This window comes from Oxyura jamaicensis, chromosome 1 (assembly GCF_011077185.1).
Source record: "Oxyura jamaicensis isolate SHBP4307 breed ruddy duck chromosome 1, BPBGC_Ojam_1.0, whole genome shotgun sequence".
NCBI lineage: Eukaryota > Metazoa > Chordata > Aves > Anseriformes > Anatidae > Oxyura > Oxyura jamaicensis.
Window position 1 is genome coordinate 166,070,565 of NC_048893.1, and position 16,608 is coordinate 166,087,172.

General features: G+C 36.1%; 1 protein-coding gene across 2 annotated transcripts in view; it reads left to right on the top strand.

The window, feature by feature from the left end:
- Nucleotides 1-16,608, top strand: part of PCDH9 (protocadherin 9) — a 699,850-nt gene that overhangs the window by 519,679 nt on the left and 163,563 nt on the right. The window lies entirely within an intron of this gene.

The following is a 16,608-nucleotide window of genomic DNA, read 5'->3' on the forward strand; positions in this document are numbered from 1 at the left end:
AAGCACCAGAAATATTAGTAAAACTTTAATTTGTGCCACTACTTAAATATATATATATAAATATAATAGTTACATGAGTTTAGGGCAATCATTTTCTCTCTGTTGTCTATCTATATCCCTTAGTATAATCTGTCAACAAATTCTCAGTGGAAATATTAGATGAATTGGTATTCCTAGTACCTTAAAGGTTCTCAACAGTCTGTACCAAGCTACCTAGTACCTTAGCAGTATATCTGTCTAATCTGTAAACCAGATATGCTGCAAACTTATTCTAATATTCTGTAAATTCCATGAAATTCACATTTAATGTAGAAATATGAGAGTTACATTAACCATTTTTAATGGTTTTAAAAAGGAGAAAAGATGAGCCTTTAAATCAGAATAAAAATCTTAAATTACAAAAGTTGCATAAGAAAATGTTTTCTATTTGAAAACTACGTGAAAGTCTTGGTCATATTTCCATTATGGTAATATCTATTGCAGTTTAGATCAAAACTATGATTCTGATTAATTTCAGCATAATCCTTTTATGTTCTGATTCAATATATTATTAAACAACTGTTGACAACATGGAGACTTGAAATTCTCTGACATGGCAAGTACAATTTATGATGTCTTATGAGAATTACCAGACTTGCCTTACAGAGAGTTTTACCCATGTAATTAATAGAATGGCCATCATTGAAGAAGTTAAGGCTGAAAGATTAAAGTTCAAATGTTACAGTCAAATTATGAGTTTACATATCCCACCAATTTTAGTAGAACTTCTAACACTGAGAGGCAAATAAGATTTTAACATTATGTCTGTACTCAGAATCCACTCTGGTTTTATCCAGAATCTTATTGCTGAGAATGTGAAAGTTGTCTGCTAAGAATAAGTTAAATATCTGAGCCTTTTACTTAATAGATGGCACACAAAAATCCAGTGTGCTAGACATCTATAAGAAAAGACTTACTAAGCCAAGCTAATTAAATGAAAACAGTAAGCCAAATGATTAAGATGAAAGTCATGACCTGTAATGATCCCAAGGCCTGTCTATGACACAGAATTAATCTTTAATCATGCCTAATGGCTGCTTGCATATTTAATGCCTCCTACAGTTACTATCCTCCCCAAAGGGAATCCTTAGTTTATTTCCTTCTTTCAGAAGTTCCTTTGGGAATATGGGCTAATTGCTTTTACAGAGCAACAAAGTAGTTCAAGCTTTCAGAGCTTTTCCTTTTCTTTTTTATTTTCTTTTTTACTTTTTTTTATTTCTTTTCATTACTGTCAGCAGTGTAAGTGTACATAAACTTTTAGTTGTGTCCTCAATGCCATTACAGACCAAGCTCAAGAGTTCCTTAAAGAACCTTAAACTTGAGATACTGCATAACAATTATTTAGTAACTAATTTGCTGTTCACATTATTGAGACAGCATAAGTTGTATTTCATTGGGGTTAATGGAAGTGATGGTTTGACACGTGGTTCAGGTCAAGATTAATTTATTGAGGAAATGACTAAGTTAGCAAAACTGGCACAGCCATATCAAAAGTGTTATCATAACGTACCAAATGTTTTTCAATATTAGGGGATTTAGAAATTTTGTTTCCGAATCTTGTTTTTATCTCCTGCTATGAGCAGAAGATTGATCATCAAGTTTTGAATTCTTTTTCTTATGTTTATTCTGTTCTTCAGTTTTGTTTAGTTTTAAATGGGAAGAAGGTGTTTCCTTTAGGGTTTTAAATTCCTGAGAGGAAGAATGTGTCCTATGAGTTTTCCATAGTCTCTCATAATGCCAATGAAGAGTTTTAAGCACACAAGAACACTTCTCCCCTTCACTGCTGCCGAGAAAGATTAATATAATGGACTTAGTTTAACTAGACTGCAGCTTTCTAGACTAACATTTAAGGAAACCGATAAAGTTGTCCTTTCCTACAATCAGTTCCACCTCTTGAAGGGTTGCTGTCTCCATGAGTAAAGTGCCAAAAAAAAAAAAAAAAAAAAAAAAAAATAGACTTCTGAGGGACCATTGATAAGCACCTATTCAGATATGACAACATGATCAACATGATTATCTAGTATACTTACAGGATGGCTAAAGAGGAAACAGGAAAGACTGGCTAAAGATGGCTAAAGAGGAAACAGGAAGAAAACTGTACTACACAGCTCAGAAAACATCAGCAAAATATGAGATTGTGCCTTAAAAACAAACAAAACAAACAATCAAAACAAACAACGACAACAACAAAAAAAACAACACAGATCTATTTGTTAGCTCTCATTCATCAGGGGAGATCTTTATGTGTGTTTCTGTGTCCAATAACTTTGTGCTGCATCCTCACACTTCATGATTTGCCATTCACCTGCTTCTCTTTAGCTCATTCACTAAAGGATTTGCAAGTTTTTCTTGTCTCCATTTTTGAAATCAGGTATGCATACTTTTTAGGTAAGACATTATTATTATTATTATTATTATTATTTCCATCTGACAATGAGAAGGCATTTAAAAAATAAGTGAATTTCATTATAATCCTGATTCAGTAAATCATTTAAACACATGTTCAGTCTTCTGTATCTTGTGGACTACATTTTAGATGTTCTGCTAGTATAAGTTAGCACAAACCTCTGTGACTTACACCACCTTCAGAATTGGTTCAGCCTCTGCACCAAGAGCCATGTGTGGTTCCTGAGGTGTGCATGCCAGGCTGTGTTTCTGTTCTGTATCAAGTCTGCAAAGCTTAAAATATTTCTGCTGCTCATTAGGCTGAGTAGAGAGTCCCAAATCCTTGTCAAGCCATGGCACAGGTCAGGTAATCCACAGAGATCTGTTAGGAGAGGGCCCATCTCACCACTCCAGCCAGCAACAGAACAGCCAGGGACACAGGGACAGCCCCAGACACAGGCATCAGGCACCTCCTTGGCAGCAGGGATATACTGAGCCTGAGGACGTGGTCTCTGTTGCCTCCCTTGTGCCAGGAGTATGTAAGTCCTGTAAGGCCTTCCCCTCTAAGGCCTGCCCCTATAAGGCCTGTGAGGGTCCATAGGGCCCTGAAAATCCTTTTCTACTTTCTAAGGCTTCTAAGTTGTAAGTACAGTTTGGATTGTTAATTCTCAGGTGCGTTCACTTTTATTTGCTCTATTAAAATACATTTTGTTCAGTAGGGCCTTTGAGCTCGGTGATCCACATCATTCTGTAAGAGTAACTTGTCCTTAGTATTTATTACTCCCTCAGTCTTCATGTGATCTGTAAACTTCACTGGTAAAAATCATCCAGCAAACTACTAATAAAAAATACATGGATGGTGTTGGACTTACAAACCCTCTCTGCAGGACCACTGCAGGACTTGAGTCGGGAGCACAGAAGTGGTAATGTAAGAAGTAAAGGGGAGAAATCCATCCTCCTTCCTTTTGTATTTCAGTAAAGATTGTATTAACCGTGTGGTAAGTCATTTTGCCACATATTCCTCTGTAGATCTTTTAATTTGGGGGGGCATTTGAAGACATGTGGCCCATCATGTCAAGTGGAGGCTCAAAGAAAGGTGCTCAGTAGTTTTAGTATAGTGTTGTGGCAGTATATGTCTATGTTTTGAAACTGTGTCTCACCAGTGAACTTGGGGGAATGATAAAAAGATGATGATGTCGAACCAGTGTCAAGAACGTCATTCTGTGCATTTACAGTTCTGGGTGACCCTGCAAAATCAAATTGTTCTATGTTTTAACCATTCTATATCACAATCAAGGAAAAATATTATTTTCATTATTAACTAGAAAAATGCATTACATTTTGTGAACTCCTCTGTCTGATGTAGTGAGCACCTGCTCACTGCAAGTCACTCTTTTTTCCAACACTTTGTAAAACCTACAGGGTTTTTGAAGGGCAGTAGTTTCTTATTTATTTATTTAAAGTTATTAAAGCTTCTTTAAACTACTGGGCTTATTTGATAAGGAATCCTGCTGTCACATGTTTTTGCCTTTTCTAAATCAAATAGAACACACAGAGATGAGCAGTACTTGGGGACTGAAAGAACAAACAGTTCATCTTATGATCTGAAATGTCTGCTATGAAAATATTAACATCTTCAAGACAGAATAAAGTGCTAACAGTGGTGGAACATTAAAATGTATGTGAGTTTATATAACTGTTTTCTTCGGTCTTTTTCTATTTTATGTCTTTGAAGGTAGATGGGAAAGTAAGAACACAAAAGTGAGATACATTAATAAAAACACAACTAGAATATTTGCATGTGTCATCAGGATGGAAAGCTTTATTTAAGTGCACCTTTGTCTCTTACTTAAACAAGTAGGATAAGTCTAATGAGTGTGAGCATCCGTTGTTTGTATCCAAATAAACCCAGTCTGTGCCTTTTGTCAGGCAGAAAAATAATGATAAAAAGGAAAGCAGATTAGCCCTTTGACAGTGACAATTCCCTGTAAAAGACTTAACAGCAATTGATGGTGTTTAATGTGTAACGGTACTGTATAAATTTATCTTTAAGATGACACTGCATAAAGAAACAAAAGCATTGGCTTACTGGGTTTAACTGTAGTTGGACACTGTATGTTGCAAAAATCCCAACAGAGCCTGCTGTTCAAAGTTTTCATTTTTACTGTTTGTTAACATGACAATGATCAAAGCTATCCAGGCTGAAACACTCATGTATTCTAATTAAAAACAAACAAACAAACAAAAACACTACTCCTATCTCTTACCGATTTAATCCTTACAGTATGTACACCTAACAAAGGAATAATTGGTAAACTTATAAAGTTAAAGTTACAGAGAAAGGAATAGTGGAATCAATCTCCAGGGGCACTGTGATTTGATGGAACCAATTTTTGCCTCATTTCATTTGTAATAACAGCATTGGTCATTTACTGAGACGTGAGTTTCTGGCAATTGGCCAGGTAGTTGAACACACTAGTACTGCAGTTGAAAATATGACAATGAGAAATGGTACTAAGCAGTCTGATTTATACCTGCTTTGAGCTTTTCCTTCCCCCCGCCCCCTCTCCCCTCCCCCCCCCCCCCAAGAAGCATGCAAAGGCAGGCTTTACGTGATGGTCTACGTGATAGTCCAGTTGATTTATTCCAATCAGAAACAAGTCTGTGGTATATTGATCCTTGGTCTATTTTATTTGCTGTTTGTCACGTCCTGCAAATTATTTGTATTTAATTTAAATTACCTGACCTTTTAAAATTGCAAAATAATTAACTGTCTTCCTTACAATGAGAGATGAGCTGGCACTGAACTGCTCAGCTTGCTCAGCAGTTTGAACATCATCTAAATATTCAACCAATTGCTTAAAAATAAAGGACTGATGACTGTGCATATTCTTTTCTATTTTCTATCAGCTCTTATACCACTCTCATTTCAGAGCCTACCTCAGGATTTGCAATTAGATTTGAGAATGATAAGTGTTATTGTCTGGCTTCTTTAGGAACCTAATTTAAGTTGTATGATTAAAGTTATGTGCTGTTAAGTGTCCTAGTGTTAAATTTTTAGCTTTGATTAGGCAAGACTACCAATTTATCTGGTTTGTCCAAATGACAGTTAATTATTGGACAGAGCAAAGGACACATTAGGGTGGTGATTCTTTTGGTGGGAAAGTAGTGACTGAAACTACCACTTATGCTCTTAGCCAAAGAACAGTAAGGGGGGAACTTGAGAGATTTCCTTTAAAAGTGCACTCCTGATCAAAACTAAAATGCTAATATAGGTTCACTCTACTTAAAATATCTAATTAGGCTATGTGAATAGGTACTTAATAGTTAAATCTTGACTCATACTGAACACTACTTAACTTAATAAATAGTCCTATTAAAATCAATAATGAGACTGCTTTGCAGTGAAGTGCTAGCCAATATGAGTAAGAATATGAAAATCTATCTTAAAGTCATAATAACAGTGTTCAAGATCCATAATTGATGGACTCATTTGCAGACCAGAATTAATATACGAGCTTTTGTCATAATGAAAAAGCAAAAAAAAAAAAAAAAAAAAAGCAAAAAAAAAAAAAAAAGCTGTTGCAATGTCTGCATTATGACTTTTATTCATAGGTTTTATGGATTGTAATTGTTTACTAACTGATGGTTAATACAAACTTTAGTAAAATATCAGTCATCCCAGGATTAAACATTCATGGAAGCAGCTGGTATTGACAGCAGTTAATATAGTAGTGATTAAAGAGCACTTCGTAGGTATGTTCTCCAAAGAAGAATGTTTAGGACATTTAAACCCAAAGGGAATGGTCAATGGCAAATAAAAGATTTGTCTTATAACAAGATTTCAAAGACCACAGTTTAATGCCAAGCAAGGTTGACAGGAATAATAATAATAATAATATATATATATATATTTCCTTTTTTTTCAAAAGTAACTCAAAATTCAGGTGTTTAATTATTGATCCAAGCACTATTTTCCTTTCAAACTCATCCAGAGGCTAAGAGCCATTAGTTAAAAACATCTGACAGAAACTCTTCCTAAAGGATTAATGAAATGAACTTTTCAGCAATTTGCAAAAAGGGATTCTTACACTAGTAGATTAAAGAAAACAGACATACTGATTCACTCAGAAAGAATAATAATTACACTAAAGTTGCTTCTGTTCCACCTTTCCCTGTACACAACTTCCAAGTGGTAAGTGGTATAAGTCTAATCCTAATGGTAATTAATGTTGCATGTGAAAACAAAATCATTTTCAGGCTAAGTCTTCTATCTTTATTCATATGTTATAACTTACCACACAGTATGTCTGTTTATATAAATAAGATTAAGCAGTAAATTATTAGGCAATTTAAGGAAAGATAGCATAATTATGGACCTTACTGTCTCTGTCTTTCTCTCCTTGTGACTTACAAAGTGTCTGTGAGTAATATGCATGTAAAGATTTCACAGTGTTCAGTATATTAATCTGTGAAGTATGGAAGTCCTGTTATAACCATCTTAGAAATCTGTACCTTTCCCTCCACTCTGTAAAGTCATAATAGAAGATAAAAATAGTTGCCTTAAATCCTTTTTGAAAATCTAATCTGGTGCTTGTTTTACTTTCTTGGCCCCTAACAACTTCAAAAATCAAGTCCAAAGTGACTTTGCCAATATATTACTGAAAGAGAAAGGACTTTTACTCATATCCTAGACTTATGCCCCAACCCTTGGATCACTTATTTACAGTATTTTTCTCAGTCTTTGGACAGTCACACGTCTTATAAATGTCAGTAGGAACAAAATATTGGAGTTATGAGCTGAGAGGGGAGAAAAAGCCTGCTTAGATAAATTTTATTTTGTACTCTTGCAAAATATTTTTCAGTAACCTATTTTATGGTGTTCTGCACCCCGCTGAATCATCGGATAAAAAAATGCATCTGACATAACTTACCACTGCACACTTAAAGGCAGACCCTTGTTTAGAGAATGGTGAAGTAGGAAGACAAAATTAAATTGGTTTATTTTAGGCCTCATTAGCAGTAAGGCTTGACTATGCCATTTTACCAAAACAGGTATTTTCAGTGTTTTGTGTAGAATCTGAAAGAATGCAGTAGAATTTGTATCTATTTTAAAATTAAATAGACATTTTCCCTTGAGTGTACACCAGGAGTGAAATTATGGCCCCATTCAATCAGATGGAACTTTTTGCAACTGATTTCAGAGGGACTAGGACATCACCCCAGGAGTGTACTTTCAGGCTAGCTAACATCTTTTTTAATGTACCCCCTACATAGCCTACTAAATATTCTTGTCATTACAGAATACAGAAGAGCCCATTTTCCAATTTGTCATGCTCTGACGAGCACTCTTTCATAGAGCTCCCCTCAACCCCTGTTGTTTCCTACTTACTAGTTAGAGCATGAAAAAGCCAGTGGGTCAGAGGTTGCTTTCTCAGTCATCACATATACCATATAACAGCTAACAGGGTATGAAGGCATCCTAACTGGCAACCCAAATTTAGTTAGAAGATTTTGTCATAACTGGTCCATCTGTTATTTGAAAAAAAATATATATTATAGGCATGGTTTAGTAATACATATATATGTATAAAAATTGTTTTTTAAAACAGCTGTCTTATGTATGTCATAGGGAGAGAAGGCATGATGGGAAAGAATTTAAAAAATATATTTCTGAGCATCTCTTTTGCAAACACCACAGAAAGAAAAACAGCGCTTGGTGTTAATGACTATATCCTTTGTCACTCCTCACAAAAGCCATGTTTAAATTTGTGATGCATTTCCATGACTCTTAAAACAGATTACCTTTGTATATTCGTACTAACACCCTAGAGTCTGTGAGTACCGATGTGTGCTGCCATCTCCGTAACAGTGCTGTGGCTATTGCTATTCCACAACACTGCCTACAACTAAATGGGGTGTAGATATGAAGGAAAGGCACATAAAAATGGTTTTTCTCCCCATAAAACGAATACAGCAGGGCTGGACTTCATATTAATTACACTGAAGAAGTTAAAATATGACAACTGAAATCTGAAACTGCAGGTTTTCCTGCCTCTAATTGCTCAGAGTGATTTATTCTGGATCTGATAGGAAAACTCTGTAGCCTCACCTGGTTTATTTAATTTACTGAACATTTACCTTCCACTCAGATATTCATATTTAAGAAATGTTTCAACTTATTTGTGTAAACAGAATGAAAATTACAATCTTAATGATAGAATAGGACTGGCAAAAATAAATGTGAATTAAATACCTGTTTACTTAACTGTAACTCAGAAGATATATGGTCTTCTGTTCTTATAATGGTTTTATCATAAAAATTACATTAAGAACTGCAGAAATTAATGCAATTAATAATGAATACAGTCTCATGAGAACGTAGCTATTCCTTTGTTTTTATGGACACATTCAAAACCTAATCCCACATGATCAAGTCCTGGGAATTAGATAACGTTCATTTTAGCTTAAAAATTAGTTCAAAATTAGTTTTCCTTTCAAATATCTTAATGTTCATTGCAGATTTTCAGCTGTTAAAAGATACCTAGGTCATTGTTTGAAGGAAAACAAATAGAAAATAATTACAGCTTTAGATCTCAGAATTTCTATTGATTTCTGTAATTTATTTTAAAAGAATATGGTTTAGTTATTTTTTATTATTATTATTTAATTTTTTTAAACCCTGTGTTGACCATCTACTTTCAACAGTGTTTTCCTGAAAATTGCCCACTAGATATTGCTAAAAATTTTCTCTGATACAAATTTTTGCAGGCCGGCATTTTATTTTACTGCCTGTGTAGATCAAAAGATTGGCTTTAGGATTTATCTTTAAAGCATTCTACAAACATAGCATTCTCCTAACTGTATTCAAGTGTACAATCATTTTTAGAGACTGATTTCATTCTTGCTTAATTGGGGAAGGCTTAGAGACTTTTTATTTATAAGAGAGCTGATTAATATAAAGAACTAGTATGGGCCTGATCCAACTGCAGGATAAGAACCTTTGTGCCCTGCATATCTAATACACTCAACAGTTTTCAAGCTGATTTACTCAAAGTACTCAATTGTATTGTTGCTATGGTTACTCTACATTATGCTGCTTCACACATGGCCAATATATATGTAAAGATAAAGAACGCTACGTCTTTATATCAGAAGATTTCATACAGTTTATCTTTTGGGGTGTTCTAATTCACTACCTGAAAACTTATTAATGTATATGTACAGTACACAGAAAGAAAATAAAACAAAACCCTTTCTTTCCATTATGTTTTTATGTTTGTATGCATGTTTGGTAGTTTTTTTGTTTGTTTGTTTGTTTGTTTGTTTTTTTAAGGATTGGAGAGAATAGTTATTTATACAGAGGGTGGAAGACTGGGTCATTCAATTAAATATGTTGTTAAAACTGTCTGATCTTATTCCTCTTTGATTTTGTCCCCAAATATGAATGCTATAAAAGTGGACTAGTGAACAGTTGTGTGATTGGAAATGTTTTTTTGTGTGTGTGTGTGTGTTCGTTTGTTTTTTAATTTATTGTCATTCTAGACTCCCTTCCTGTAGACTCACAGTTACACTGAATTTTATAATGCAAATCAACCACGTATCTGTTCATGTTTTGCCTTTAAAAATCAAAATAAGAACAAAACCTTCCAGGATGCCTGGGAACCAGCTATTAATGAATATCAGTCAGAGTACTTTTTGAGCACATAATTTTAGCAACTTCAAACACTTTTGTTTTCATTATTTATCACATTTTATATAAATGTAGATGATGAGATAAATTAAGTATAACACCACAGTGATTTTCAATGCTAGGGGCAGCAGCTGGATACTCGGACTGCAATAATTTGTTGGCAGTGACAGCAGGTCAGTCATTGCTTGTATTGGTCTCTACTGTCTAGTTAAAAATTAACCATTTTTACCATAACTTGAAAGAAACAAGAATCCCTTTTACTGAAGTGAAAGACAATTGTACGTCCCTTTGCATTATAATTAAAGAGGGGATTTGTTTTTCCGGTGAACAGTCATCTACCACTGTTTATTTCTATATATTTGTATATATCTACATTTACAAGAGTTAATGTGAATGTGTGGAATTGGGTAGAAATGAGAATATAACTATCCTGTTCTTTGGATATGTAAATTGATTCAGTAGGGAGCCATAGACTTAGGAAGACATTGGGAAATCCACAAAGATTTCCACTTACTTTCATTGCTAAAGAAACAAATGTGCAATCAGATTTTAGGCAGGTTTTAGTTGCACCACCTTCTGTAGTACTTATCCTGAACTTAAATTAAACAAAAGGATTTTCTTTACATCCTACAGAGTTCTACACATTCTTTGCTTTACCATTTATTCTCAGATTTTCTGTACATCTAACTAGTTGATAGAAAGGTTAGTTTTCAAATGGGATAGAGACAGTAAAGGAGTCAATATAAAAATCCACCACCTCAGAAGGATTTGGATGTCAGCCTAGTTTAAAACATCTTAACGGTGTATTATTGAGAGATTTTTACTGGTGGCTTAAACTGCAGCAAGTTTTGCATTCTCACAGAGTTTCTTGTACATCTTTGTACATCTTTGTACATCTACATGTTTCTTGTGTTTCTTGTACATCTTATACACAAAGAAGGGAAGAGCAAGTGTTTTCCATCCATTCCTATCTCTGTTCAAAGTTAGATCGCCTCTGTTGTCCTTGTTCTACTTTGTATAGCCCTCAGAAAAATTATGCCACTCTAACCATATCATTTTTATTTCTTCTTTCTTTGACCCTTTAAAACCTCTGTAGTCATTACAATGAAGAAATGACAAGTAATGAGGCATGTGAACTATCAACAGTAGGATACTGAGCCTTTCCAGGGAGAAGTGCAACTCCCATTCTGAGAAATCAGGTTATGATCGGAGGCCTAGAAATATTTTTTGTAGGTTGTGGAACAATAACTGCAAAAGAACAGTTGAATATTCTTATAAAGACTATAGTCACTTTCTGTTTAAGCGGAATGGATTTATCTACCCTATTTTCAATACTCCATTGCCATCTATCTCTAATTTGAATATGCAAAGAATGCAAAGGATACAGGGTGACTAGATCTAGGGTCATGCAAAATGAAGTCTATTTTTTTTATTATTATTATTGGCATTTTTTGGGAAAAGAGATGTCAGCTGTCATTGTCTTGTTTTCACAGAATCACAGAATCACAGAATTGTAGGAGTTGAAAGGGACCTCAAAAGATCATAGGGTCCAACATGCCTGCCAAAGCAGGTTCCTCAGAGCAGGCTGCCCAGGAGTCTTGAATATCTCCAGAGAAGGAGACTCCACAACTTCCCTAGGCAGCCTGTTCCAGTGCTCCATCACCCTCACCGTGAAAAGGTTTTCCTAAGGATAAAATGACTGCATATATCAGTACAACAACCACATGTATCAGTACAGGCTGGAAATGACCTGCTGGAGAGGAGCTCTGAACAGAAGGACCTGGGGGTCCTGGTGGACGACAGGTTGACCATGAGCCAGCAGTGTGCCCTCGTGGCCAAGAAGGCCAATGGGATCCTGGTGTGCATTAAAAGAATTGTGGCCAGCAGGTCAAGGGAGGTGATCTTCCCCCTCTACTCTGCCCTGGTCAGGCCTCACCTGGAGTACTGTCCAGTTCTGGTCTCCACAGTACGAAAAAGACACGGATCTCCTGGAAAGAGTCCAGCAGAGGGCAACAAAGATGATTCAGGGCCTGAAGCACCTTCCCTGTGAGGAAAGTCTGAGAGGGCTGGCTCTGTTCAGCGTTGAGAAAACTGAGAGGGGATCTTATTAATGTTTACAAATATCTTAAGAGTGGTAGACAGAGGGATTTGGCTAACCTGTTTTTAGTGGTTTGTGGAGATAGGACAAGGGACAACGGCCACAAAATGGATCACAGGAAGTTCTGCACCAACATGTGAAAGAACTTGTTCATGGTGAAGGTGATGGAGCAGTGAAACAGGCTTCCCAGGGAGGTTATGGAGTTCCCTTCTCTGGAGATATTCAAGACCCGTCTTGACGCATACGTGGGCAACCTGCTTTAGGGAACCTGCTTTGCAGGGGGATTACCCAATGATCTCGTAAGGTCCCTTCGAACCCCTACAATTCTGTGATTCAGTGACTGCAGTAATGCAGCACCGGGGATTTATGGATGAAAAGATAAACAAAGAATCACTATTATTATGAAAATACATATATATAATTCTTGTAGTATCTTTGGTACAAGTTGAAATTTAAGGATATTACTGTTTTAAGGATAGTGTGACATGTAGCACTTAATATAACTTTTATTATTTCCTGACATTCCTGGAGAAATATTTAGCATTGTGAATTGACTAAATTGTGTGGGCTAAACATAATCAAAACTAAAATTCCTATTATAACCTTTGTTGTACTTGGAGATCATGTGCTAGTTTGCAGCCCAAAATATAAACACACTCTCTCCTTCTAGCCGTAGGACTCAAGAGAAATTGTGTAACAAATGTTCTGACTTAGGCATTAGGAATTAATTTCAATTACAGGAATATGATGTAGGACCTAATCCACTCCAAGCTTCACGTGTTACTTTGAATAAGTCTTTAGAACGTCTTTCAGGGTCTGATTGTTAGCATTTAATTGCCATTAACGCCATTTTTATTTTGAGACATTAACCACAACCTAAGGTCAGATACCTCTGTACCTATGATAACATCTCTGGCTATATCTGTGTTACAAGGTGAAGAGGAGGCCTCACCAACCCATGCACCCAGTATTTCTGACCATGTATTTTTCTATACCACAGCTGTAGCAAAGGTTCAAAGCACCCCCACAACACTTAGGAATTATTGTTAAACCTGAACTATTCTGTACATGGCTGTGGTCATGTTTGATTGACAGAATTACAGGAACATGCTAACATGCTGAGAATATATAGGAGCTTGGCCTATGTGGATATCTCAATATATCCTTGGGAGTTCCTAATATAGATAAAGGGTAAGTCTAGTCTTGAAAGTTTGTATGTATGCTCATTTAACTATTGGCAGGTCATAAATGTGTTAGCTCCCCATCCATAATGTTGTATGTTAAATGAAGAGAAGCAATTCAATACTTAGACTTGCATTAAAAATCCTGGATATGCCATTGATAGTACTTGCACCTAAAACTGCAGGTTTTTAAAAAAAATAAAAATCTGTTTTATTTGCTTTGTCTAAAAACTAATGTGGTCCCGACAAAGCACCTGCACTAGACAAGGACAGAGAGGAGAAGCAAAACTAATAACCAAGGACATTCTGTCTATTATGATATAATACTGAACTGTCAGGAAAAATTAAATCAAAAGGTTGTGTAATCTCAGAGGAGAATCATACAGAACTTTAGCTAATGTATATGCTGTTCTGTCTTACTTTTATTTTTAATCAATTCTTTTTTTTTTCTGTGCTCTCTCAATTTTCCGTGTTATTCAGGACTGAGAAATGGGAGAACATGACACAAATACCATTTTAAAGGATGCAAGGCAGGCTAAAACTTGTTCAAAAGGGGCTATTAGGCATCACAGTTTGCTCAGCATTGTTTTTGCTGCCACATTAGATAGAGAAGATATATATCATATCTGAAATATAGTCACAATACAAATATTAGCAAGGGAATAACATTAGGCATACAGCTGGTATTTCAGTAAAATATGCCTAGCAGACATAAATGAGTGTTACCAATTACTGTCTTAGATCTTCAGAAAGTCAAAATTTGAGAAAGAGTAAATGCCTAATGAATGGCTGTTTCAGGCTGGGAGAGTACTTGAAATATACATGGCCACTTCCTGAGTATTATGTGACCCTTCCATATCTTAAACGCCATTGCTACATCTTCCCACTGGTACTATCTTCATTCTCTATTCTCAGAAAAGTCCCAGTATTATTATGTACGTTGCTGATGTCCGATTGCAAACCATTGCTAATTGGTTTACTTCAGCTTCTATATAGAACTTTTAAAGAGTTTATGAGAGTAACCCATTGAGATTAGGGAGGGATAAGTCCCCTTGTTTTCAGGTGCCTGACAGGCATATGGAAATGAACCCACCTTCCCGTACAGTGAAGGCAAAAGTGGAGCAGCTTTCTATCAGTAATTCTCATTTATCTTTAGTGTGTCAGATCCAGTGCTTTATCATCAAACTCACTGCCTTATCACTGCCTAGTCACATATCAGGAATACACTAAGAATTAAGTTGCCAGAGGTTCAGAGGCTGAACATTTAGTTCAGTATATAGAGCATATATATTTTTTTCTGTAGTGATTTAAGGTTGTCCTCTGTGATGATTAAATAAAACATAGTAATAAGTATTTAGAAAACAAATGTGAAGTTAAAAAGAGAAAATCAGTTTTTCTTTTAGAGGAAGTATGGAAGTACTGGATATGAGCAGGAAGAAAACAAAAAACTTCTGAAAATCAGAGTCCTTTATACTTTTTTTTTTTTTTTTCCAAAAAATAAAAATAAAAGTAGTGGGGTATTTTGACACTTTCTACACAGTGTAAGCTTCTTTGGATTATAGTGCAAGAAAACAGTACCAAGATCATATCATTTCACTTAATAAAAATGCAACGTCTTTTCTGGGATGTCATTGAGAAAATAATAAAAATGTATGTCAAATTAAATAAACAAAACAGCAAACAAACAGCAATCATATCATACAATTTTTATGTGTGATATGACTCTTAGGGTAAAATTCAGGATACATAAACATTTCTAGAAACAGACTATTTTTTTTTTTTTTTTCCTTATTCCCAGTTGTTCATTTTCTCCTCAAAAGGGTGGTATTTAAAGGTGGTATTTGAGAAGCTAGAATGCCTGCTGCACTCATTTGCATTTACTTTCTGGCAAGATATTTGGACATAAAGATGTTTTAAATACATAAATATGAAAATTATTTATGATTTAATATGACAGTGCTGAACTTCAACCATATAAATTGTGTAGCTGTCCGTCTTTAATACAATAAAGCAGAAATTATGGTTCTCAGAGTTTTTAAACTGGGGCAGTTCCTATAAAAACAGACTAGAGTTAAGATTTTCATTTTTTTGGAAGACTTTCAGGTTTTCAGCTGAAATTAGATATTACTTTCTTTTCCCTCAAAAGTAGCCTTTAAGTATCAGTAATATATTGCCTCTGGCTCCCTGTACTGTTTTCATATTTCAGGTATACACATAACCAAGCTAATTTAAGTGCTAACCATGTCAGCACAAAGCTCACAGCAAAATCATTTACCTTCTTTCTTTGAGTGTCCTTTGTCAATCAGCAGCACAGTAATACATTTTCCTTCCTAGAACCCATGAGGTGTATGAATATCCAATTGGAGGCCGGTCACTAGTGGAGTCCCCCAGGGCTCAGTACTGGTGCCAGTCCTCTTTAATATCTTTAATGATGATCTGGATGAGGGGATTGAGTGCACCCTCAGCAAGTTTGCAGATGACACCAAGTTAAGAAGTGCATGTGTTGATCTGCTCGAGAGTAGGAAGGCTCTGCAGAATGACCTGGATAGGCTGTACTGAAGGGCTGAGGCCAACTGTATGAAGTTCAACAAGGCCAAGTGCTGGGTCCTGCATTTGGGGCACAACAACCCCAAACAGAGCTACAGGCTGGGAGATGAGTGGTTAGAAAGCTGCCTGGCAGAGAAGGACCTGGGAGTCTTGGTTGACAGTCGGCTGAATATGAGCCAGCAGTGTGCTCACGTGGCCAAGAAGGCCAACAGCATCCTGACTTGTATAAGAAACAGTGTGGCCAGAAGGCCTAGGGAAGTGATTATCCCCCTGTACTCGGCTCTGGTAAGGCCACACCTTGAGTACTGCGTTCAGTTTTGGGCCCCTCGCTACTAGAAGGACATGGAGGTGCTTGAGCGAGGCCAGAGAAGGGCAACGAAGCTGGTGAAGGGTCTGGAGAACAAGTCTTACAACTGAGGGAGGAGCTTAACACTGTTCAGCCTGGAGAAAAGGAAGCTCAGGGGCGACCTTATCGCACTCTACAGGTACCTGAAGGGAGGCTGTAGCGAGGTGGCGGTTGGTCTGTTCTCCCACATGCCTGGTGATAGGTTGAGGGGGGATGGGCTAAAGTTGCACCAGGGGAGATTTAGTTTGGATATTAGGGAGAACTTCTTTACCAAAAGGGTTGTTAGGCATTGGAATGAGCTGCCCAGGGAAGTCGTTGA